This window comes from Manacus vitellinus, unplaced genomic scaffold (genome assembly GCF_001715985.3).
Source record: "Manacus vitellinus isolate BGI_N305 unplaced genomic scaffold, ASM171598v3 scaffold_0_pilon, whole genome shotgun sequence".
In the NCBI taxonomy this organism is placed as follows: Eukaryota; Metazoa; Chordata; class Aves; order Passeriformes; family Pipridae; genus Manacus; species Manacus vitellinus.
Window position 1 is genome coordinate 43758164 of NW_021938789.1, and position 24491 is coordinate 43782654.

Sequence of the window (24491 nt, forward strand, 5' to 3'; positions counted from 1 at the left end):
AAGCGATAAAAGCTCCTTTGTGCCTTTTAATTGGCGCACGTATCCCAGGCGCTGCGCATGCAAGCGTTGGCGTCATTCCCGCAGAGGCGAGGGATGCCTCGGCTCCTCGCGGCTCCCCCGCAGGGCAGGATGGGGATCCCTGGGATGTGGTCCCTGCTGCCCGGGGTGTGCCAGCGGCTGGGCTCGGGGCACTGCAGGAGCCTGCTTTAAGTAAACGCAAGGTTGGTCGTGTCCTGGCCGCTGCCTGGCAGGCCGGTTGTGCTCCTAGGCTGTGTTGAAGTCGGTGTTTTGCTGGAGAGGCTGTTTGTGGCTGGGCACTATTTGAGGGGAAAGCATGGAGCAACTGGATCAGACCCATGCTTGTGCGGGTACCAGTGCTTCCAATGATAACACCAGTGACTTTAGAGGTTGCATCAGAGCTCTTCCTGTGGCACAGGAGGGCAGTTGAGTTCAGCATGGCCCTGGTCAGTAGGAGAAGCTGCCAAGTGTCCTCTCTTCCCTCTCACAACATTTGCCTGGGGTCTGTCTGAGAGGTGGAGTTTCTTTGCTCTATCCGCTCTCTGAACAAAGGGTACACATTGTTTTTGCTCCTGGGCTGTGCAGGGCCTCTGGACCACAAGTGCCAGAGCCAATGCAATGTGTGCATGTGTCTGGGACAATGGGGCAGAAATACTGGGGCTTGCCTGGCTCCCAGCCCTGCTCTCAGGTTGTATTATCAAATGACCACTGTGTTTCTGTATTTGTGTCAGCACTCATTTTTTCCTCTCCATGTGAGCACACAAATTAGTTTTTCTGGGGGCTGCATGCTTCTGCAGGTTTGCCAGAAGCAGAAATATGAATTGTTCAAGCTCAGTCTTAAAGATATGGACTCTCAGGTTGTTTCCACACTTCTTTTAAACAGATGTAAATCTAGAGTTAACTCTGCTGAAAGAAGAGTTATGTGGCACAAAACCATTGTGCATGTCTGCGAACGGATACAGCTGACTGTCGGAGAAATAAAAATAATGAAGTAGCGGTGAATAAGGCAGGCACCTTACTTTCAGCCATAGTAAGCAGAGCTTCTGAGAAGCAGATGTTCTTCCTCTTGCAACTGCTGGTCTCTGGCTGAACACGGCCAAGAAGGCAGTGAGGTCTCCTGAGCCAGTGTGAGGCATGAAAGTACATACAGGTTTTAATGATGTCTCAGTCCCCACAATCTGATCCTTAGGTGTAGAATTACAATATTAGACACACTGCAAGACGTTGTAGACATGGATTGGCTTTACAGAGACCTGCCTTTGCATGTCTCTTGATGTGTGCCGTAACCTATTGAAGCAAGATTAATGGACATATTCTTAGGTAGCTCTTTTTTTCAGGGCAGATTTATATCTCTAGGTGGGTCCTGTAATCACTGGTGCCATACCTTACACCTTCTGCTGATTGCTAGTGCCATAGTGTAATGTGTAAAGGTCTCTTTCAGTGCTTTACAACAGGTAGGAGTGCCATTTTCGACAGGACTGGGCAGCTCTACCACTGCCTGGGCTATTGTTGTGTATTAGCAGTATTGATGAAGTTTTCTTCTGTCCTTTCACTTTAACATGCTTCCCGATCCCAGCAAATAACTGTGTATTGAACTGGGACAGTGGTTCTCTGACCTTTACATGAGCCTGGAACAGGCTTGAGGAGAAACTACCTAGTCTGCTCCTCTGTTTGTGCATTTGGACTTGAGGTAAACCTGTCATCTAAGAGTACTCCATTCTCAAATGCTTGCTTCTGTTTTTCTTACAGAAAACACTGCTTATAATGTGCTTTAAAGAGGTTTGCTTTACAGGAGTTTCTAGCTATTTTCTGTATTTAAATAGCTTTTCTATTTCTTTGCATTAACTTTCTTCCCCATATAACACCTTCATGCTTTCTTCTCTGGTGTCTTACAGTCACCTAGAATGGAAAGGAAGAATGTATTTACTTATCTTTGCTGTTATGCTATCAAAGAACACCCTGAATTCTCCAACAAAAAATTTATTTTCTCTTTTTGCATGTCTACTGTTGGATCTTGTGCTCCTACCCCCTGCACATTGTAATACCTTTTTTAGCTATTCTCTTTTCAAAATCCATCAAGTTTTTATTTCCTCCCACCCAGCCCCTGCCTTTACCTTCTGGAGTTCTTTTCTAATTTCTTCTTTGTCATTCTCTGGCTGTTTGAAGTCCTGGTTCTGCTTTGCCATTGTGTCTCCTGGCTTCTTAGCATTGTCTGTCAGGTTCCCCTTCACAGCTTCACTTTTTAACCATTCCCCTCCTGCACAAAGCTGCTGGTAAACTTTGAAAGAGCTTTGGACTCTCTTCTAGTTGTGCTTCTAGGGTGTTTCATTTGCCCATGCCCTGTTGCCTTTTCAGTTTGGAGCTGAGTATCACCTGGAGATGGTCACTGCAGTGTGAAAGGTTTCTTAATTTTGAATGTTCGCACTCGCAAATGCTGAAGAAGCTGAGTGTCATCCTGTGAATGGGACATCTATGGCATTGCTGCCCAGAAGTGTGGGCTCATATTCCTCCAACATGTATGCAAGTGCTGTGCTGGCAGGCGTATTCGGTAATTGTCTTTCTCTAGCTTTAATAATTTGTCCCTTGAAGCCTTGACTGTGTAGGGAAGGTCTGTGAAGATGGGTTGATAAACAACAATTTGCATTGTGGTCTTGTGATCCACAGTCTTGTGATCCATCTTTTGTGGACAGTACTTGGTAGAATGTAGCATAAATATTGGCCAGTGCCTTGTTGTGCGTATAACATGGGTCTGGAGGAAAGAAGTTTAAAGCTCTACCTGTCTCCTGCTATATTCAACAGCAACTTAATAAAGTACGGGACACCGGTCTTTATGATTTGGGATTGACCGGAACACTTCTGAATCTTTCCCACTTCTGCCATTCTGAGCAAATTTTGCTTCAGTTTTGGCATATATAGACTTAAATATCTGTTTTCTCTAGTAAATAGTATTGGTCATATTTACCAGCAGCAGTTCTGGTATACGCTGAATTCATAAGTCTACAGACTTAAGATTTTTTTTCTCTTTTGTTCTCCTGAGCAAATTTCATTCTAATTTTACTCCTGTATGTAGTAGAGGGAATCTCTTAATATTTATCAAAGTCATTTCAGCTACAGAAGCTCTTGAATCCAATTTAGATTATTCTGTGGAAGTAAAGGAGTCAACTTCCAAGCCAACCACTCCTCACAGAGCTGTAGGATAACAGGTAACTAGAGTGATTTCCAGGCGTGCTCACTGCCAGCCACACATGTAACAAGCTACACAAACTTATGGAAATGTGCCAGTGGTATCTCATGGACTTTACTGCTGCCAGTGGAATCCATCTGTACCTTTCATTTCACATAGGTACTGCAGCAGGGGCTTAGAGGAAAGCAAAACAATGGGGTCAGTACTTATGGAGAAACTGCTTGTCTCTCCTCCCAAGGATGGTATTTGGTCCTCTTGTGCCTTTGTGGGAAAAAATTTGTCAATCAATCAATCAATCAATCACATTTTTGATCCATAGTGATGGAACTGATTAGTTTTCTTACTTAAAAACTTGTTTCTTCTTAAACGAAAACAAAAACGTGGTCACTGGATCTCTGTAGTTCAGACTGTACAGTTCTTCCTAGAGCTAGACCTCACCAAAATATTTTAAGTAGTAGATTTGCTGAAGAAAACAAATTTTTCAGGGAGACCAGATCTACTTTGGTGTGACATGAAATTTGATGAGGTTTATTACAAAACCTCCCCAAAATCAAAGAAGAGGATGAAGGGAAATGTTACGAAAATGATTTTGTTTTGTGAGCATTTTTTTCCTTTTCAGGTAAAAAATACTGAGCAGAGTATTTACTATTTTAAAGGCAAACATTTCCTCCTTTGCTGTGAGTTGGTTTTGTTTGTTTTTTTCTCCTTTCCCATAGCCAAACCACCCCCCTTGGCTTTTATTTCAGGTAGATTCAACTGAAATTTTTTTGTGCCCATGATTGTTTTTTGCTTGGCCATTGAACCAGATAATCCAATATTTGCACAACACTCCCTGGAGCTGCACAAAGAGGTAATGTTGTCATTATGACAGGTAGACCTCGGGAGATTACACGGAAGCATGGGGTCTCCTAGCAGAAGCTCCTTGGCCTTTAAATGTTCACTCTCAGATCTTCAGGATTTCCCTGCAGATTTCTGGATTGTGTTATATTAGAGGGGGATGAAGTGTTGAGGGGTCTATGCTTTCCCAAAGGAAGGCAGAGGAATAATGGTATTCAGCAACAGGGCATGAAGTTTCTGGACTGTTCATGAGTATTTTTCCCCTAGGGGAAACATAAGGCTTCTAGTGCTAAATGGGAGGATTTACTCCTATGTATATTTGAAATTTATTTTCTTTTCAGTTTGATTTTTTTTTTTTATTGTTCTGAAAACACAATATCATATATACCTCATCTCTGCTATGGGTTCTTGCTTAGGTCAGTGTGCCTTGTTCTGTTTGTACAAAAATATTTGTTCCTAATTAAACTCACCTTCTTCTGTTTGTACCAAAACATCTTGGGCTCCTGAAAACCACCTAACCTATGAAGCTGTCTGCTTGGACAGAGGCTTTTGCAGATCACTCAGTTTGCATATAGAAATTCAAAATTTTTCCTGCCTGGCTTAGATGGTTAGTTGTGTAATTTTTCTAAGAAAATGACCACTGTTATAAGCACCTGTAGGTTTTGTGCTTGTGAAACCTATTTGCACAAGCATTAAAAGCCACCAAAGTCTCCACCCAAATCTGCCACAATTGCTCAGATCTCCAGACAATTACAATCTAATTAGACCTGGCATTCAAAGTTGCCTCCAGCATTTGAAACAAAAGTAATTTAGCGGTAATAAAAGTGGTAGATCGGCAGCTCTTAAGGCTGAACTCTGCTTATCCTCAAAACGTAGCCAGGGTGGAAAAGAGCCACAAGAATCACAGCAGTGACTGCCTGAAGGGCTTGACTCCCTGCCTTGAGATGACAACACCCAAGGGATGAACAAATGGGTAATTTTCTACAGGTCCCTCTACTGCCACTGCCCAGAGAGCTGCTAATTACTGACAATAATTAGTATGTTGTCTGTGGCATGAATACTTTTCCACTAGGAAAAACACCTGATTGATTGTATGACAACAGTCAAATGCCCATCATGTAGTGATGGTGTTTATGAAGTTAAGAATTATTCTGAATTTGAACTACAGCCTTTGAGGTGAAAAGCTTTATCCTATTACCAGTCCCTTGAATCATTCAGTCTGCTGTGTGTGAGGCAGAGGGCTGTGATTACCAATTCATTTAATAAAAGCCAACCATTTAAAATTCTCTCAGACTAGCAGCTGCTGGAGGAATGAAAAAGCACCTGGGTCTGGACAAATATCTTTTTCTTCTTCTGTGTTAATTTAAAAAGAAAACCAACAATTCTTCCCCCTGACAAATGAAACTTTCAGTCAGTATTGAGCTATTGCTGCCGAATGATAGCCTGTCTATGCTTGCTTGTCATGGAATTCTTCCAGTTCCAGAGGTGGAAGTCATGGTTAGTCTGAAGAGCACCTGAGAAAATAAGCTGCTTCATCTTACCAGTCAGTAAGAGAATCATTTGAATTTGATACCAAGGTGGATTCTAGGTAAACCTGCTTTAGTAGGTGAGTTGGACTTAGATGATCTTCCCTTCCAGCCACAATGGTTCTGTAATTCTGTGAAGAGAATCCACCCTCTCCAGTTTCTTGCGGTGCTACTCGATTCCTTTATTGCTGTCACTTATATAATCACAGGCAGAGGCAAGAAATACTTTTCTTTCTTCTCTCTCTTCTGTTTCTCTCTCTCCTCCTCCATCCATCCATTGTTTTTTATGCTCTAAAATACTGAATTATAACACAGAAAGGACCACCAGTGACTTCTGAAAACCAGCAAGTCTTACCTTTCCTCCAGCTAACATATGGCTTGCTGCAGCAGGCAAATCTTAATTCTGTTGGCAGTAGGATTACAGCAGGTATATTTACCCTCATGAACACTCATTTTCCATTTATAATTCTCTCTCTGGTGCTGAGTCAGGAGGAAGATAAAAATGATCCTCTGTTTTAGATTATGTTTTCCTGGGACTGACATGAAAATTCTGGGTGACATTGTCAAAAGCATCCAATTTATGTAGGATCAAAACACTGTGGCTTTCAGGATCATCTGCTCCTCAGATGTATAAGGGACATTAGAAAACAATACCTTTGGTTTCTAATATTGAAGATGGAGACATAGACAGAAGATTGCCTCTTCTATTGCTGTATAGGATATAGTATAGTATAGGATAATTTATGTTTTCAGATGAGGCTTTGAATATAATGATCTTGTATGTTCTAACTGCAAGCCAAGTTGCCCCATGTGCATGTTTCAAAAGAGTATGAGTGTGCAATAATAGTTCCACTATACTTTTTTCCTTGTCCCTTTGCAATATGTATTTCTGGCAACCACAATTCACTCCAGAGGATGAAGAAGAAGGATGGAGGCTTTGTGGATGCATGTGTGAAGTCTTGATTTATTCTGGGAGAAGTTGTGGGTTTTGCGGTTTTTGTTTTGTTTTTGGTTGGTTGGTTGGTTTTGTTGGGTTTTTTTTGTGTGTGTGTGTGTGAATGTCTGCAAGTCATCACCTGCAAATTACTATTTCCTATGTGAATACTGGGTATAAGCAAGATGCTTTTATGCCTCCTTCATCAGTCTGTTCCACTTTCCCTACAAGCAGATTGAGACAGAGGATGTCTCTCTTTCCAGGAGGATGTGTGCCACTAATATCCATGCCTCAATGATCTAGAAATACTATGCTATCTCACTCACAGGGCAAAGCTGATGTAGAGCCGTTGTACCTAGAGACATGCACTGCAGGTCCTTTCTTCATCCCTATTTAAGAAAGGCAGAATTCTGTGAACAGCTATGACAGCCAGCAACCTGTCTCCTCATCTCTGACTGCATAGAGCTATATCAGCAATTTGGCCCAGTATCTAACCCAGCACCTCACCCAAATACAAGATAACAATACAGATGGAATAAGATAACAATACAGATGGAAGCATTTAAGTTAGTATATGTTTGTAGAGTAATTTGGGTTGATAAACGCTGTAGAAGTTTAAAGCACTATTTTGTCTCATACTCACATAAACTTACATTCCTTGGCTTTGCCTTTTGCCGTGCAGATTAAGTTATAACAGATCTGTCTGGAACACCCATTGAGGCTAAACAGTGGTGCGTCTTCCTCTCCGTTGTTTAATATCAAATGCTTTATTATGGGAATTCAAATAAAACTTGCCTAAACAAGGCAGGCCTTCCTGCTATTTTTAGAATGTTATGCCATATCCTATGTCCGTGTTTCAGAGGCCGGTGTGTAATAATTGATGTGTGTCCTTCCTTGCCTTGTTAATTGACGCACAAGCTTTTGGGAGGTTTGTATCATTATCTAATGTAATCGTGCAGAAATGTGAAAAGCAGAAAAGAGAAGAAAAGAAAAAAAATCTGCATGCCTTGCTGTCTTATCACAATCGAAGTGGGAGCAGGGCTGGTTTGCTCTGAGCAGGTTCAAAACTGGACTGCCTCACAGCATTGCCGGGATCCACAAGCTTTGAACAGTCTCTGGCTCCAAACGCCTCCATGATCCTCTTCAGAGAAGTTGTTTCAAATGCGTCTGTTCCTTCTGTTGCCCCTTGCCCTGGCATCTGGCAAGAGGGCAAGAGGAGCCTCTCCCTCCATTTTCTGCTGAGTGATCTCCATCTCCCCGTCGTTTGCTTTCAGGTTGGAGGCAGGTGTGCAGGAGACCATAGGTTCCTTTAATCCCTATTATGAACAGCAGATCACAGTGGCCCCTCTGGCCTTGTTCCCTATGACTATGAAACTAGCTTTAGCAGCACAGAGATTTAATCTTTCTAGTGGAAATGTAGTGCTGGTCAAAGGTCTGCACTGCATCTTTTAGGACAGTTTCTTAGCTGTGTGAAGTTAATTGTGAGGCAGTGTCCGTTCCAAGTCACGAATTTTGGCAGAAAGCTTGTGCTACAGACTTGCCTTTTTGTAGCTCTGTTCTCTTCCCTGGGAAAGATCCCAAAGAGGAAAGCCACAGACTTTGCCAGAGGTGCAGACAAGGCCTCCGGCTCCTCTTCTAGGCTCCTTTTCTTGCCTTCCTCTTCTTCCCATCACCTATTTGGCAACCAGAGGGAGGGAACAAGCAGCTCTGGGGTGCACTACAAGCTGTGTGGGGATGATAAGGAGTTCTGTTTTTCTTTGTTATCTTTAAAACCTACCTGGTGTGGTCTGTCAGCTGCTTCAGGTGCTCTCTGAGAGTACAGACAGGGATGAGCCAAGGTGTCTATGCTACACAGCGCTCTGGCTGTACCCTTGCCTGCTGCAGATCGGATGGGCTGATAGGAAGCAGCCAGTCACTCCTTCAGCAATTGCTGCCCAGTTTTGTTCCTCCATCTTTGGTTAATTTAGATCATACCTTAAGTGCGTCCACAACTACGTTTAAGCAAAACCTGTTACCATAGTAACACTGGAGATTTTCTAAATGCAGTCTGTGATGTAAACAACGAAAATGACTGTCACCCCAAATAGTTTATTTCTTCTGTGTAGTTTACTGAGTATTTAAATCTGTTGTAGCACACACAGATTTACCACTTCTAAGTATAACTTGGAAGAGTAACACATTTTTTCTTACTGCTTCCATTTCAGCAGATCTGTTTCCATGTCAACAGCTCACATTGATAAAGAATTGACATTCCGACTGCATTTGGCAGTGTAGGGTATAAGGTGACAATTAAAATAAATCAATGTTTCTAATGATGCTGATGTTAAAACCATGCCAAAATACTGGGATTCCCATGCATAGTAGGCAGAGATTGCTTCTTTTAATCTGCAGAGAGTGAGGCAGGAATTCTCATGGGAACAGACTTTCTTTGCAAGGTTTTTAAGCCTTCCTGCTTACAGATGCAGAGAGACTGGGAAAGCAAACTAACTCTCTCTCACGCAGAAAAATGCACCTAGCACTCAGTGTGTGTGTATGCACATGTGTGTTTACTTTGGCTCATCCACTTCTAATCTAGGTGAGGTCTAGGAATGCATAAAGCATGTAGTAAAAAATATAATGCAATTCTTGGATTAAAAGCCTGTTTTGAGTCAAGTTTCTAGCAAAAACTGTGGAGCAGGAGAGCTTAATTAATGCCCTCTCTTTCTACTCTCGATTTCCTTGTAGTGAATGTATGTGTTGAAATTACTGAGGGACGAGAAACAGGGAGGCCCAGAAGGGCATTTTTTAAGCTTGCAAGCCTGTTCAACAAAGATTGGCACTTCAGACTGTGTATTTGGGGGATGAAATTGGGGGATGCTTTTCTCTGTCTGTGTGAGCAGCATGTAGATACGTAGTTGTCGCTGTTGAGGTGTCATCACTGTGCTTGTTTTCCCTGAATGCATAAAGGCTAAGATCAGTGTCCCACTGTATTAAACACCCCAATTGTACATGATACAAGAGACAGAAACAACGCATGAGGATTCCCAGACTAAGCAAATGGCAAGCAAGGAAAGGAGAAAAACCATGACCCCCAATTTACAGGGGCAGAAAGGGATTAAAATAAGTTTTTCAAAGCTGCAGATCGGAGTGGAAATTTCCAGGTGACTCAAGCTCCCTACCTGTGGTTGGGATGCCAGAAAATTCCTTTTCTGATGTTACCTCAGGGTCATACTGAAGTCTTGTGGCAGACATGGGAATCCAGCTTAGCCCCCCTGATTTATAATGTGCTCACTTTCAAGAGTGAGCAAAGTTTGGGAATTCTACTTGTCTGAAGGCACTCTGTCTAGTTTGAAGTAAGTTTGAATCTAAAGTTTCTGTTACATCTGTGGAGTGTACATACTCCTAATATTGGTGATGTACCTAGTGATCTTAGTTACTGTGGATTGTCTTGAAATCCAATGGAAAGAAATAGTTATGTCCAAGCAATAGTTCAGATCACCTTTAGCGAGTGTCTAGCAGTGCCTGATACTGCTTTGTGAATGTGTAAATTCTCTTATGTCTTCCATATTATGGAATTACATAATTTTATGCGTTTGACAAGTCCACAAACTTATTTTGCCTAGTGAGGCTTCTATATTTAAATGAAGCTCTTACATATTGTTTTAGAGAAAAGAGTAAAAAAGCAGAAATACTGTTAATAGTAATGGGATTCCTGGTATCCCTAAGGTATACCAAAAAGTCGTGGGCTTTTGCTCTCATGCAAGAGCAAACTTGAAACCCCCAAATCAGTCATTTGTGTAATGGAGAATGAAGATGAATATGGTAAAACTCCCACATGTACTAATGACAATTTTATTTTCAGATTGCATTCTTTGGAGGATCCCTGGACACTTCAGGAGAATTAGTGGTTTATGCCTCACAGCAGCCCGTAAGGTGGTAAGTATTATTTTACTGTATTTTGTAAATGTGAAAGGATTATGGTTTATTAATAATCAGAGAAGTTGCCAAATCAGGCAAGTCTATGACAAATAACTTTTCCCTATAGAAAAATCCCACTCTTTCAAATACAAGACATGTGCAATGTTTATATGTTTCAGCAAATGAGCCATTGCTGAATGACTCTGATTTGATTATACAGGAGTGAAACACTTTTAGGACATACCCTGTGAATGTCATTGAAGTGCTGTAGCATAAAAAACTGAGAAAGGATGTGTAATCTCTGTTCTTTGGTCTTGAATGTTGGCTGTGGCTGACAGCAGAACAGCAAGTGGTTAGATGGGGCTGCACAATAATGAGGGCTAAGAAGATCCAGCTCTCTGAACTGCTGTTGGCCTTCCTTATCATATTACCTCATCTCCTGGCTGCAGGGATTGGCAATCTTTCAAGGAGCTGTGCACAATATTATTTTCCCCCACCTTGAATTAGAGCTATAAGAGTAGCAAGGGCTGTAAGTGCTGCTTCTCGGAGATTGGGCTGAGTGAGGGGTCCTGTGAGGGCGTAGCTTCCAGCACTTGTGGAATTTGGCTTTGAAGGGCAGCTGAACCAGACAGGTGTACTTCCTGATGCCACAGGTTTCACTGCCTGTCTCTGCTTGAGTTCTAGTATCGCTGGTCAGAAGTCTTTTACCACACGCTTGTGGCTGTTGACTCTCAAGCTAAGTTTCAGGACCTACAGCCATTGTTCCATGGAGACATGACTAGCCATATGGTAGTCCTGCTTCTATCCCTGTTCTATTAGCTAAATATAATTAACAGGCAATTATAATATCTAGACAGACAAATACAATAACGTACTGCCATGCTTCATCGTAAATACTGACTCTAGTAGTAGCCAAAGCAATATTATTTGACTTAATATGAATGTGCTTGACATGTGCCATCAAGAATGAGATAGACATGATGCCTAAGAAAAACTCTGTAGTAGCATGTGGTCCTTGTTGTTCAAAAGCTCTGGGATCCCGGCCGTAATCAATAACAGTGAAGTTCTGAAGAATGAACGGGTGGTCATAGCCATTTATATATGAGTTAATGCAAACCAGAAGAAATGTATAACCAAATACAGACAGGAATTGAAGAATAGCTATAACTTAGTCCAAGAAATTCTGTACTAAAGACCCAGACTTTGCAGGCGTAAACAAGACCCATTCATCAGACACAGCTGAGAAACCTTTGTGCAAAACAGAAGGAATATATAAATTAAAAATGTTAAATGGTGTTTGTCTGTAATTGGGTACAGCATAAAAGCTGTGAAAATGTTAACCGAATTCTGTCCAAATCTGAAAAAAAATTTGCTCTTTCCACCCAAGATTTCTTCTAATTTTGCAGAGGTGCACTTGTGAAACCAGTCATTGAAAGAAAACTATAATTGTAATAGCTGAACAAGCCCTGCTCTAATCCTACGCTAGAAAGTGAAGAAGGAAAGAAATTAGTTGCAACTCTACATGTAAAAAAAAAAAAAAGGAAAAGAAGAAGAGGTGGTAAATAATGAAAAATGTAGTTTTTCTAATAAATCAGATATATTATACTTTAAATTTCTGCCCTTCTAAAATAAAAGAAACCATGAGGTTGTCATTGGCAAAAATGCTACCTTGTTGGATTTTAATAGAATTGTAAAACCCCTTCCCCTGTGTTTGCAATGATGTAGTGGAAATGCAAGATGCTACTCACAGTTCTGCTTGGTTTCATTCAGTGTCAGAGCTTCCTTTTGTTGTCAGTGGGTTGCAGTTCCTGTGGAGTGAAGCAACGCATATAGCATGGACTGAAGTGCCTCAAAACAACTGTGTGCTGCCTTAGGCAGTACCTCAGTGGTTAAAAGGGATAATGAATGTGTACACAAGTGTGTACAACTGTGAACACGGCCAATTTAAGGATCAAGACCAAAGGTTATTTTTGGATAAGAGAAAATAGAAAGTGAAAATATACAGGTGTGCAGGAATACAGTGTTGTGAGCAGGTTTAGGGCCTTGGTACAAAGCGAGGATTCTTCTCCCTCTGCTATTACCTTGCAACAAAGGTTGTAACCTGAAACACACCTAGCTAAAATATTGCTTCAAACTTCCTTAAACTTCACAGAGGCTCTGTTCTGCTGGTGAGGGCTGGACAGAGCAGAAGGGAAGAGTAGTAACTTGGACTTAATAAAAACTAGTGGGGCTTTCTGCTGGGGCATGCATTATTGAGCAGTCACTTTACTACCTTTTGAAATGGTAAGCATGCCGGTCCTAGACTTTCCATGATACTGAGCATAGGTGTGTAGCCACAGAAACCTCGTACTAGTGAGAATGATGCAGGGATTCAGTGGTAATAGATTTTGTGCCAAAAAGAGAGTGAAAGAGCATGCAGTGACACATGTGATACCCCTGTCTACCTGTGCTGTCCTGGATGTGCCAGCTACAGACAAGCTCTTTTTCTAGTCCACAGCAGAGGAGCAATATAGCAAGTTGGCTGGTTGCTCCATTCATTCTCCTGTACCTGTAAGATGAAGAGCTGTTGCCGCCTCTGGAAGAGTGGCAATGGGTCTCTGGTGACAAAGTAAGCAGGTACCAGTGACTGGCAAGTGCATACTGCAGTGAAAGGGAGATCCCAGGGTGCCAGAAATGTCTCACCTTGGTTCTGTGTCTGGATGTTTAAATGCTGAGCCAGCATCCCAATGCACTCTCTTATTCTGGAAGAAAGTTACTCCATTTACTCCTCAGATTCCTGGAAGGATTGTCAGGGTCAGAGACTGGCCTATAATTGCAGCTGTCAGCTCACTATTAAATAGAGAGATGTAAAATACCTTCTTGCACATCATTTATTAACATTTAAAACCCATCAGGGGACATATAAAGCAATCCTTTTTTTGTAACATTTATAAACTGCTGAGGAGCCCAGAAATATTCCCCTATATTAATTACTGTAATTTAGGCAATGTCCATAGAGGGCTGGTGAGCACAGCAGCTATGATTCTCCCCAACAATTCTTTTATTTCTAGGCATTGAAGTTCCCCTGAGCCGCTTCCAGCTGCAAATTCTCCTGGCATGAAACAGGGTAATGCTGGAGAGTGAATGTATTTTCAGACCTTGTATACATGAGGGAGTTGCACTAAGATTACTGGTAAGCCTGCTTAGTTAAACTGATGGAAAATGTGGCACGGACAGTCTTATTTCATCTGGTTGCTTCTTTTAGATTTGGATTAGGTTTGAAATCAAGTAAACCCCCATTTAACATCTTTAAATAAAGATGTATGAAGGCATTTGCATCAGTTTAACTGGAATTGTTTCAGTCAGACCTTAAATGAAACCGGTGAAACTTCCTTGTACTGAGATGACCTCAGTAAATACAAATTTCTGTCTCTATTCTACAGACTTGAGGAGCCGCAGCTCTTCTGGGTTTTCACAAGGTGTAATTCTAGTCACCTATGCCAATAGCCAGTGGGAATTATAAGCTTTGCTGGGTGAGGGGAAATCAAGTGAGGGACATTTAGTGGTCAAGAAAGGAACATGAAAGAAGGCAGCTTTACTTGTCATTCGAGGAAAACGAGCACAGCAGCTGCTTTGAAGCTCTCCAGGCCTAGTGCTGTGAATGGTTGAGCCAGCCACAGACCCTCAGTGTCTTCTTGTTGCTGTCATAGCATCCAGTGGGGCTAGCACAAGCCCACATGGGGTAGTCCAAATGATGCATCTGACTGGGGAGGGGTCAGCCTGCAGCATCTGTAGATGGCAAATTCCCTTTAGGGCATTCACTACTGCTGGGCCAGTGCCTAGGTATTGGTGCCTATGTGTGAGAGCAAGATAATGGGCAGGTACCTATTCCTCTTGGGTTATTTCGGCCAGCTGATGCAAAGTAAAAAATGCAACTACTTTCAATTCATGAAACCTTTGTGGTGGGCATGTTTTCCTGCAGTAGTGTGACATTTGGAGAATAGAATATGTTATGCTGAATGTCATCTTGAGTTTCGCTCATGAAATAATTTGAAGAGTGTTCCCCAGCTGCCCATGCTGAACTGTGAGAATTGTTGCTGAAAGCACATAATGTTGTGTATACTTAATTTTAAATGACTCCATCATGGAGAAGTGTTAGAGAATTACTGTGGTTTTGAAGGGTAAGATATGTGGTTTTCTTCATCAGGGTGAAGCCATATGAACGCTGCTTATCACTTTCTTGCTATGCCCTTGCTGTGTCACTGGTGAATGCTTTAGTGAGTGTCCCAAATCAGTGGTGGAAAAACACTGGATCTAAAGTAGTGGGGTTCTTGAGCAGAGGGGAGCTGATTAGATCCAGTGCCTAAAGGGGAATCATTCTGCAGAGGTATTCTTCCCATTAACTGTGCCACTAAGCCATATATCATCGTAGGGCTGAAATTTGTTTTTATCAATTCAGGAACAAGATCCTACATCTGTTCCTAATTACAGGTAGGGATCTCAGAGGAGGCCTGAGTTACTGTGTATGTGGATATCAAAATGCATAGCTCTCATTACTTGAATAGGTAAATAATTTTATTCATCATCTGTGCAGGGACATAGGAAGTGTAGCCCAGGAGATGTTAACAATTAACAGCAGTCTCGTCTGCATTACTGGCTACCAATATCTTCAGCTATTCTGCTCAGTAGTTTAATATTGACTATGTAAACCTTCTGAAAAGGGGTAAATTTTTTTTTGTGTGTGCGAATCAGATGTTTACAAATGTATTTCTGGTTTGGTCAGATTGAATTTGCAGTGTGTTTTTTTATAGAGGATGTGATTTATGATTCTTTACTCTCTGTGGGAGAACGAGGAACCAAATTTCTTCTGTAAAATCTGGGCTACTGCAGCTTATGACTGGCTTCCATTCAGGTCAAAGTGCTAACCACCACTCAGGACTGCTTCCTGTGTATGAAATGGATAATTTCCCTGGATCCAAAATTTTAGTTTTGACAGAGATGATATTGTTGTTTGTCATTTTGAGGGCATCTGTCTCTGTCCCATATAGTGAACAGTTTTACAGTCCAGTAAATGAATGATTTGCTCTCAGCTTTTAAGAGGCCTTGCCCTCACTGTAGGGTTACTCTGGTTGCTTGCAAAAAAGTCACATGTAAGAAATGCACCAACCCATATTGATGCAATTTATTGCTATAGATTCAAACAGACACGAGAGAAAAATAATGAGAAGTGTAGCTATTTGCAAGCAAGTACACTACTATTAATATTTTTAACTTGAGCTGGCTTAACTGAAGCACACTGGTGCCTTTTACTGAAGTCTGCACAGCCAGAGTATAGGCAAAAACTTGAGTTAGTACCACACACCAGATGCTAATACAACTTCCCCTGTAGCTTAGCCATGACACTACAACATGGCTCTCCTCCCTGTAGTAGCTGTAACTCGAAGATTGTTAACTCAACCCTCTGTTAACTGTAGCTGCTGGGAAACTCTTTTTTTTTTTTTTTTATTCCTGTTAGTTATTCCAACTGTATTCCAGGCAGTGCAAAATACTGCTGACAGATTTGTTCTGCCCTCTGCTAATTGTGGTAGCAGAAGCGCTTTGATGGTTTGTATGTACGAGGCTGGGAAATCCCTCTGAGAAATTTAACACACACAGTAGTGTGAAATACACCCATGCTGTTACTCAAACTTTTGTTTGTTCAGGTGAACAGCAGTTACCTGCAAATGGGAACAGGAGACAATCTGATGATTTCAAACAAGTGCATTTAACTTGAATTCAGTACCAAGCACATTGTTGGAGTTATTAGTAAAGCAATCAGTTCGGAAGCAATTACAGCAATACGAGCATTAAATAGATGGCAGCATGGATTTATTAAAAGTAAATCATACAAACTAACTTAATTTCTTTCTCTGATAGGATAAAAAGCTTAGTGAATAAGGTAATCCACCAGAATCATGTAGCTTTGTTTCATGGACATTTTTCATAGAGTTCCATACTCCAGTCTTGTAAGAAAATTAGAAGCATGGATAAGATATAATATTTTATAAAATATGATGGATTGTAAGTCATTTTGAGTGACAGTAAATATATATGTCAGAGTATATCTAAAGTGCTTGTCACATTGGTGCTTATATATGTATTAATGACTCAGTTTTGAGAGAGGAGAGTGCTGTCTTTCAGGAATTGATTCTGGCTGAAATACTAAGTTAATGCGGTCTAGTTTCATTAATTGCTTTGATGGTAGGATTAAGACTTCATTGTGAATTATATTAGTCTTGTTGGGACTCCAAATACTATTCAGAGAGTAGTCATTAAAATATATCCTTCTCTGGATGTGTCCCTGGCATACACCCTAGAGTCTTGGACAGGGAATACATGCATAGCTGTGCCACTTTGGAATTTCTCTGTAAAGCAAAACTCCTTCTGTCCTTCTAGCTGGGATCAAGAGATTGGCTCTCTATCTGCAGTTACAATAGAAAAAAAAAAAAGCACCTTGAAAAACTTACATTAAAAGAACATTAAAGTTGTAAAGCCAACCACTGAGTAATTAGGAAATAATAGAATTCAAGTGGCCTGTATAATTTTATTTCAGCTTCCTAATGCATATGTATTATGAAGCAGTCTTTAATTCCAGGAATTCACACTATTTTTAACTTAGGATTCTCCTTTGTTAGCTGTCTGCAAAGGAAGAAATTTCATCCAGATGGAGTTTGGCTTCATGTAATTTCGTGAAAAATTCCTCAGAACTTCATTACAGGACAGTTTGCAGCCCACTGTTTCTGATGATATTCTTGCAAAATGGAGATGTGCAGGCAGAAATGCTGAAGCACTTCAGTGTAACGTTTCAGAAGCACTACAGAGCAATGTAGGTTTGACGTGCAAGAATGATATAAGAAATAGGTGAAATCTAACTTTTTTTAAAAAAATAGATAAAACTTTAAATCCTTCCAAATTCAAGTTTCAGTGCAGATATTTTGCAAGGTCTGTAATTAATGTCATAGCATGATCTATATGTACACTGAATCTTTGTGTCTGAAGGTTTGCACTGTTGCCTTAGATGCATGACAATTAGGTGTTTTCTGTTGGATGCTCTGGATAATACCATTAGATGCACAATAATTAGGTGTTTTCATCTCATTAATATTCATTTTCATACATTTAAATGCCTCTCTTATAGCATTTGTTAATTAACATACATTTACAATGGTATATTCCTCTTCCCCATTCACCCATTCTGACTAATTTAATGAGCTGACATATCAGATGACTTCTCTTACAGGATTCTGCTGTTGTATCTTTGGTGGGAACAAAGGAGTGGTTATCATGCTGTTTGCAAGCGGTATTAGCGCAGCTATTTTTTCTCAAAAGGAATTTGGGCCATGGAGAGTCTATCCTCAGTGATGCTGTTGCAAAATAGAGGGCTCCTTACTGTCTATTTCCTTTTATTCATATTGTTAAAACTTGCATCTCAGAAGCAAAGTTGGTGCCCTAATGTACTATTCAAATTGAAAGCAAATACGGTTTGTACCCCTAAAAGTTTATGTTTTGTGCATCTTGGAGAGAAGAGTGCAGCCTGCAAAACTGTAGTGAGGGACACACCAGCATTAAAAAAAATCTCTTTACTCATTCTTGTATGTAGGCCTAATTTAAAAAATAAACTAAAATATTCAGGGGAGTTGAAGGAAATCCCTGTCTCCTGATAACGTCTGCAAGGAGGTGAAATAGTAACTGAAATGCTGCTGTATAATTACACCTACTGGGGATATTCATTATGATTCTTTGGTTTCTCTGGAGTCTGACTATTAGGATTAAGTTAGACAGCTTGCTTGTGTATCATACAAATATTTTAACAGACCATGCACAGCACCTCCCACAATAATGTCTGTGGTTTCAGTTCCTGTGTTGCTGCTGAAGGACAAATAATAATAATAATAGTAAGCACATACAGAAAATAAAGGTAGTTCCTTCTACAGATTTAGCAGCTAGAGTCTTTGTGGAAGTACGTTACAGTTTTTTGAGTCTCGTTTCACCAAAAATTAAGGGGGGAAACTCCTGTAAAATTCTTCATACTGATAAATCAAAAAGCAATCTCAGCAGTTAACAGATTATTCAAATTCAATGGCAGAAAACACACCTGGAGGGGAATTTTCAAAAAGGCTCAATGTCAACTTAATTCTGTTCCCACTGAAGTCAATGGGAGTTAAGCTAGTACAGAGCGTTTTTCAAAATCTTAACCTTAGGATCTGCATACCCATCTAAGTTCGATGAGGTTTATTCTTTAGGAGATTCCAAGTTATTAAGGGAGAGATTTTCAGTAGCACCTGGGGGATTTAGAAGCACAGTTCAATTAGTCTTTCAGTGCAATTTGTGCTTCTAAATACCTGAGACAGGTTTGAAAATCTCACGCTAAAACCCTGTCTCAGCTGTTGGTTAAAGCCTCAGTGCACATGTCTATTCTGATAAAAATAGGATTCCAGTCTGAGGCACATGCAGAATTTTGCGTGTGGTTAGATGGTATGCCAGGAGAATAGGCTGTCACATTATCGTTAACTATAAATGAAGGGCACTGTCAAGTGAGGAACATCTGAACAACGTTGCAAACACTGCCGCCCCGGTCCTGTGGTGGGCTCTGCTTAATACCAGAGAGTCACATTCCATGACCTGTGTTAAACTGAGAGGCATATGACTCCCTGAAGAGGCAAGGAGGTTAAGTTAGTATTCATTTTGAGCACGATGGAAGGATCTGGTGCCCCACTTTTTGGATTGGCATATCATTTAGGAGTGATGGATGTGGTTATACGTCAGTGAACATGATTTACATGGGTTTAAATGGCTCTTTCTGACGTGGTTTTTATACAGTGTTACTGCAACCACCCAACAAAACCCTGCCCTGCTAGTGCGCTGAAGATGATCAGGTTTACGTGTCTTGACAGCCCTCACTTTTTCTGCTGGCAAGAAAAGACATATCCCTCCTTTCCCAAATTTCATGGAAGAGAAAACACAATTCCTTTTAAATGTCTGAAAGAGAAAAGAGCATAGAATTCTGTCAGTGTGTTAGAAACTGGGAGATTCAGCCATGGCTCTTAGGAGGAAGGATTCAAAGCCCAGTGTTCCTTCATCTGAGTGCAGCTTGGCTGCCAGTGCCAAGTAAATCCCTCACTGTTTGGATTCTCCAGCTATGGCATGCTGGTGGTTCAGAAGTTAGTCTACCATAGGATGCAGTGTATGTTTCCCATATAAATGGGCAATGTGCCTCTTTCAGAGGTCAGATTCTCCTTGAGATAAAGCACTCCCACTGATGGACACTACTGGATGACTACTGAACAGCATTACTGACAGAGTGATATTTTGTACCATGCCAGTCCACCTCAGGACCTTTTGTGAAGGTGTCTTACTTTAGGTTTTAACTCTGCTGCAGTGTACTTGAACAGGAATTTGGGGGTCAGGAAGGAGGAAATTGGAGTGAGAAATTCATAAAGAAGTTGTTTACCTTTAAAAAGAATGGCTAAAAAAGGATATTAAATTTGAATTAGTTTAGTGTGCAATACACTGCACAAAAATGAAGAGGAATCATGTAATTTAATGCCAGAGCTGTCCTAGTCACTCTGAAATTAAGTCTAACAGGAGAGCCACTCTTAGTCTTTACTTGGGTAAGCAGATGGGTGAAAGAAAGTAAGTCTGTTTTTGTACCATCCCTTCGTCTCAGCAAGCCTTGTACTCATGTCACGGGGAGGAGCAGCAGGAACATTACAGCAGCAGACCTAGAGAAATGCCAGATGCTCTTCTCTGCGCAAAGGGGGATGAAGCAGCAGGAAATGAAAGGCGCCTCATCCTGATGAATGCAGGGAGGTAGTGAGCTCTGCAAAGCAGGGTGAAATAGCTCCTCACTCTGTAAAAGGAAGGAGTCTGGGAGGTGAAGTAGCTGTAATTCACAAAACCCATACCAGCCTATTCAAGAAACTACTGAGTAATTCGATACAGAGTGAAGAATTACCATCTTTATACACTGTTGAACCTAAACCAAGCCCACAGCCAAATTGTTTAAAGAGAAAGCATTTTGACTTGCACTAGAAATAACAGTTAATGAACGGCTCTAGAAGCTTCAGATTGCATTAGGAGTTGAGATTTACTGTCTGACTAGGATATCTCTTTATGACAGTATCTTTGTTTAAATATAGATTCCCCTTTGGAGCTGCTTGATAAAGGAAAATACAACCAACAATGTTATGAAGCTAGCATTTCAGGGAGAAGAACTCTGCAGAGAACTGCTGCTTCTGAGGCCTTCTGAGTACACTAAAGTAGGAAGGCTCTGGGTGTCAGAAGGATGGAATAGGATTTGAAACAGGCAGTTTCTAAACTGAATAAGACTAGGCAGTGTGTGGCTGCCTCATCATCAGGTCAAAAAATGGTCGCATTATGGGGAGGCTAATGTCATAGGAACTGAGGATAGGTCAGGAGGGAACTCAATTAGAGGTGAGAAAAGTGAATCATAGAACGGTTTGGGCTGGAAGGGACCTTTGAAGGCCATATAGATCAACCCCCCTATAATAAGCAGAGTCATCTTCACCTATATCAGGTTGCTCAGAGCCACATCTAACCTGACCTTGAATGTTTCCAGGGATGAGGCATTTACAGCTTCTCCGGGCAAACCTGTTCCAGTGTCTCACCATCCTCACAGTAAATTTTATTTTATTTTTTTAATATATCTAGTCTGTATCTAAACTTTTTTGATTGAAAACCATTCCCCCTTGTCCTATCACTACAGGCCCTATTAAAAAGTCTGTCCTCATCCTTCTTATAAGCATCCTTTAGGCACTGGAAGGCTGCTATAAGTTTTCCCCAGAGCATTCCCTTTTCCAGGCTGAACATTCCCAATTCTCTCAGCGTGTCTTCATAGGAGAGGTGCTCCAGCCATCTGATCATTTTGATGGCCCTACTCTGGGCTCCCTCTAGCAAGGCCATGTCTTTCCTGTACTCCAGAGCTGGACACAGCACTCCAGGGAGGGTCTCACCAGAGGGGATTAGAGGGGCAAAATCACTTTGCTCAACCTACTGGCCACGCTCCTTTAGATGCAGCCCAGGATATGGCTGGATTCCTGGGCTACCAGTACTCATTGCCTTGTTACGTTTCTCATCAACCAGCATTCCCAAGTCTTTCTCCTCAGGGGTGCTCTCAATCCATTCTCTGCCCAGCTTGTATTTGTGCTTGGCATTGCTCTGAGCCATATGCAGGACCTTAAACTAGGCCTTGTTAAATTGCATGAGATTCCCATGGGCCCACTTATCCATTTTGTCCTGGTCCCGCTGGAGCATCCCATTCCTCAGGTGTGTCAACCACACCACTCAGCTTTGTGTCATGTGCAAACTTGTTGAAGGTGCGTTCAATCCCTTTGTCTATGTCATTAGTGAAGATGTTAAACAGTACTGGTCTCAGTATGGACCCCTGAGGGCACCACTTGTCATCAATCTCCATGCAGACATTGAGCCATTTACTGCAACTCTTTGAGTATGACCACTCAGCTAATTCCTTACCCATTGAATAGTCTACCCATCAAATCTGTATCTCCAGTTTAGAGAGGAGAACGTTATGGAGGACTGTGTCAAAGGCCTTAGAAATGTCCAGATGGATGATATCTGTAGCTCTTCCATTGTCCGCTGAAGGGATAAGCTGTTGGAGTAGTCACAGATAAATGCAGCAGGTAAAGAAGAATGCAAAGGAGTGAGGAGAAGATGAAAGTATCCTCATGACCCAGAAAAAGGCTGAAGAGCTCTGGGTAACTTTTCTGATTTTGGCTGCGAATGTGTCTGATGCACAGAGACTCCTCTATGGCGATCAGTCTCTGAACAAGTACTTAACGCAGTCTATTTTAATTTGGATTTTGTGAACAACTGCATCTCCTGATAATCAAACATTAGAAATCTCCTTTTGATTCTGCATGGCTTGTCTGGCCTGCAGGCTCAGTCCAGAGTGATGTGTAACTGGAGCTTTGACAGGAGCTCTGCACAGATTGGCAATTTGGAGAGTAACATTTTCTTCTCGGTCTAATCTTGGAGCAAGTGAGTCACTGCTCTTTCTTTTCATTTGCTTGAAAGTTGTGCTTGTAGCAAGAGCACATCATAGAAGAGTCAAATTTGCTATCCTTCCTTCCTATACATGTTTCTCTCTTGTGCTAATTCATCCCGCTTAATGCAGGACAAACAACTCATCTTGAAATGGGGTTCATAAACAAGTGGCCCTAAAAGGGGCAGAGGAGCTATTTAATTAATGGCTTCTATTCATCCCTGCCACCCAGCCTAGCCTGCTTCTGCCTTTACCTGGCTCAGGGAGAAGAGGTGATAGGGCAGTAGTGCTGTATTGTTCCCTTCCAGGCAGAACCTGAGACTTATTCAGCTTCATGGGGAAACAGTGACTCTGCAGTAGCAAACACTCTGTGGGATGTTAATCCTGGTGTAAGGATGAAAGCAGTGCAAAGCTGTCTTAATGTCAGTGTTAGCAGGATGGACAGGTGAGGAATGGGGAATAGAAGAACTCTGGGAAATTCCTTTGGACCATCCATAAACTGGTGCAAATCTAGAAGCAGGTCATCTGGAGATGTTTCCCCTCCCTCCAGATGAGCTGCTCTCACAGCACTGAGGCCAAAGGCTGGGGCAGAGTGTGTATACTAAGATAAGGTGAAAATAGCAGCATACACCACATTTTGTGCTGTTCTTCTTCCTGACGTAATCAAATACTGTAAGTTTTACACACCAGTGCACAGATTTCTGGTATTTACTAGGAAGAATGAGGAGCAGGGTGGCAACTGCTTGGAGGCACATGGAATATACAGGCAATTGCTCTGGAGCATGGGGAACACAGGCAATTCAATTCCCAACTGGTTTCTAGGCAGGAGCTACCATTAAAATTAGAAGAATAAAAGATTGCAAGCTTGGGACTGATGATACGCTCTGGAGAGAGAAGTTGCCAACAGCTTGTGCTACAAAGATGGCTCCCTTTCAGTGGATTTCAAATGGTGAAAGAAACTCAGGTAACAGATCATTCTTTTCTTCTGGCTTCCCTGATTTTCATGTACTCAGTCATGCAGCCAAAATTCCTACGAAGACAGACGGGACTGCTCCCCATGAATTCCAAACAGCGAGCAAGCCTTTTGAGAGCTGATGCAGTGAATATGCCAGCAGTCAGCTATACCTAGGAAGCGAGATTTTAAAAACAAGCATCAGGTGCCTGAACAGAGACCGTTGGATGATGGGGCTCAGACAATCTACTGATGAGAGCATGATAGTTTTTATATATATGAAATGATTTAGGGATAAAAAAAAAATTTTCCATCTGATGTGCCTTTCACATTAATTGTTCATGAATCTCTGAAGCAGACCTCCCCTTCTGATGGAGAAAACTGAAGCCTGACTAGGTGAGGTTATTAGACAAATGTGGGATCTGCAAAGCCAGGATTTATGCTGTGCCCATCACAGTGGTCTCTGAGGATCATGTAGGAAGTGGGCAAGTTTAAACTGTAATTACCAAACTGCAGCTACCATGGAGCAGATGAAGTTGTAAATCATAATCTGTCATTGGTTATGAAGTCAGAGCATGCTTCCCTTGCCTCTCTGAGAAATAGTGTAACTGTTGATGAACTGGTCAGGTGGAGGCTACTGGATGGGAGAATTTTCAAAAAAGAAGTGAATTTACCCAGTTGTTTTAGTGATCTGTATGAAAGAGGATAACACAAAACCTGCTAGTGCATCAAGTTGTGGGAGTCTTAACTGTGGTGCAAGGCAGGAGCTGTGATCTTACCTGAACTCCCCAGGCAGAGAAAAAGCTGTGCCCACCAGCCACTGAAAAATGGCGGCACTAATCCAGTCAAAATGTCTAGAAATAGTATTTGCACTGTTTTAAGATGCATTTTGTCACATGTGACTGTTAGTTGGGAATCAGAGTAAGAAAGTGAGAACTCTTCCGTCACTTAACCTCCCTTGGGTAACCAGACTCCACACCACAGTACTTCATGGTCATTGGGGTACCTCATGTCAACACAATTCTGCCATAGTAGGGTTTGCTTTGGGAAGGATGAACTGTGTGGCTTTTCGATTTCTCTTTCAGAGTGCTTAATACAGAAAC

At 41.5% G+C, this 24491-nt stretch overlaps 1 long non-coding RNA gene across 1 annotated transcript in view; it reads left to right on the forward strand.

Moving 5' to 3' along the window:
• Positions 1-10339: 10339 nt before the first annotated feature.
• The window catches only part of LOC115307748, a 71320-nt gene continuing 57168 nt past the window's right edge, over positions 10340-24491 (forward strand). Inside the window, exon 1 of the long non-coding RNA XR_003916097.1 lies at positions 10340-10414. This is a non-coding gene — a long non-coding RNA (uncharacterized LOC115307748). The remainder of the gene's footprint in view (positions 10415-24491) is intronic.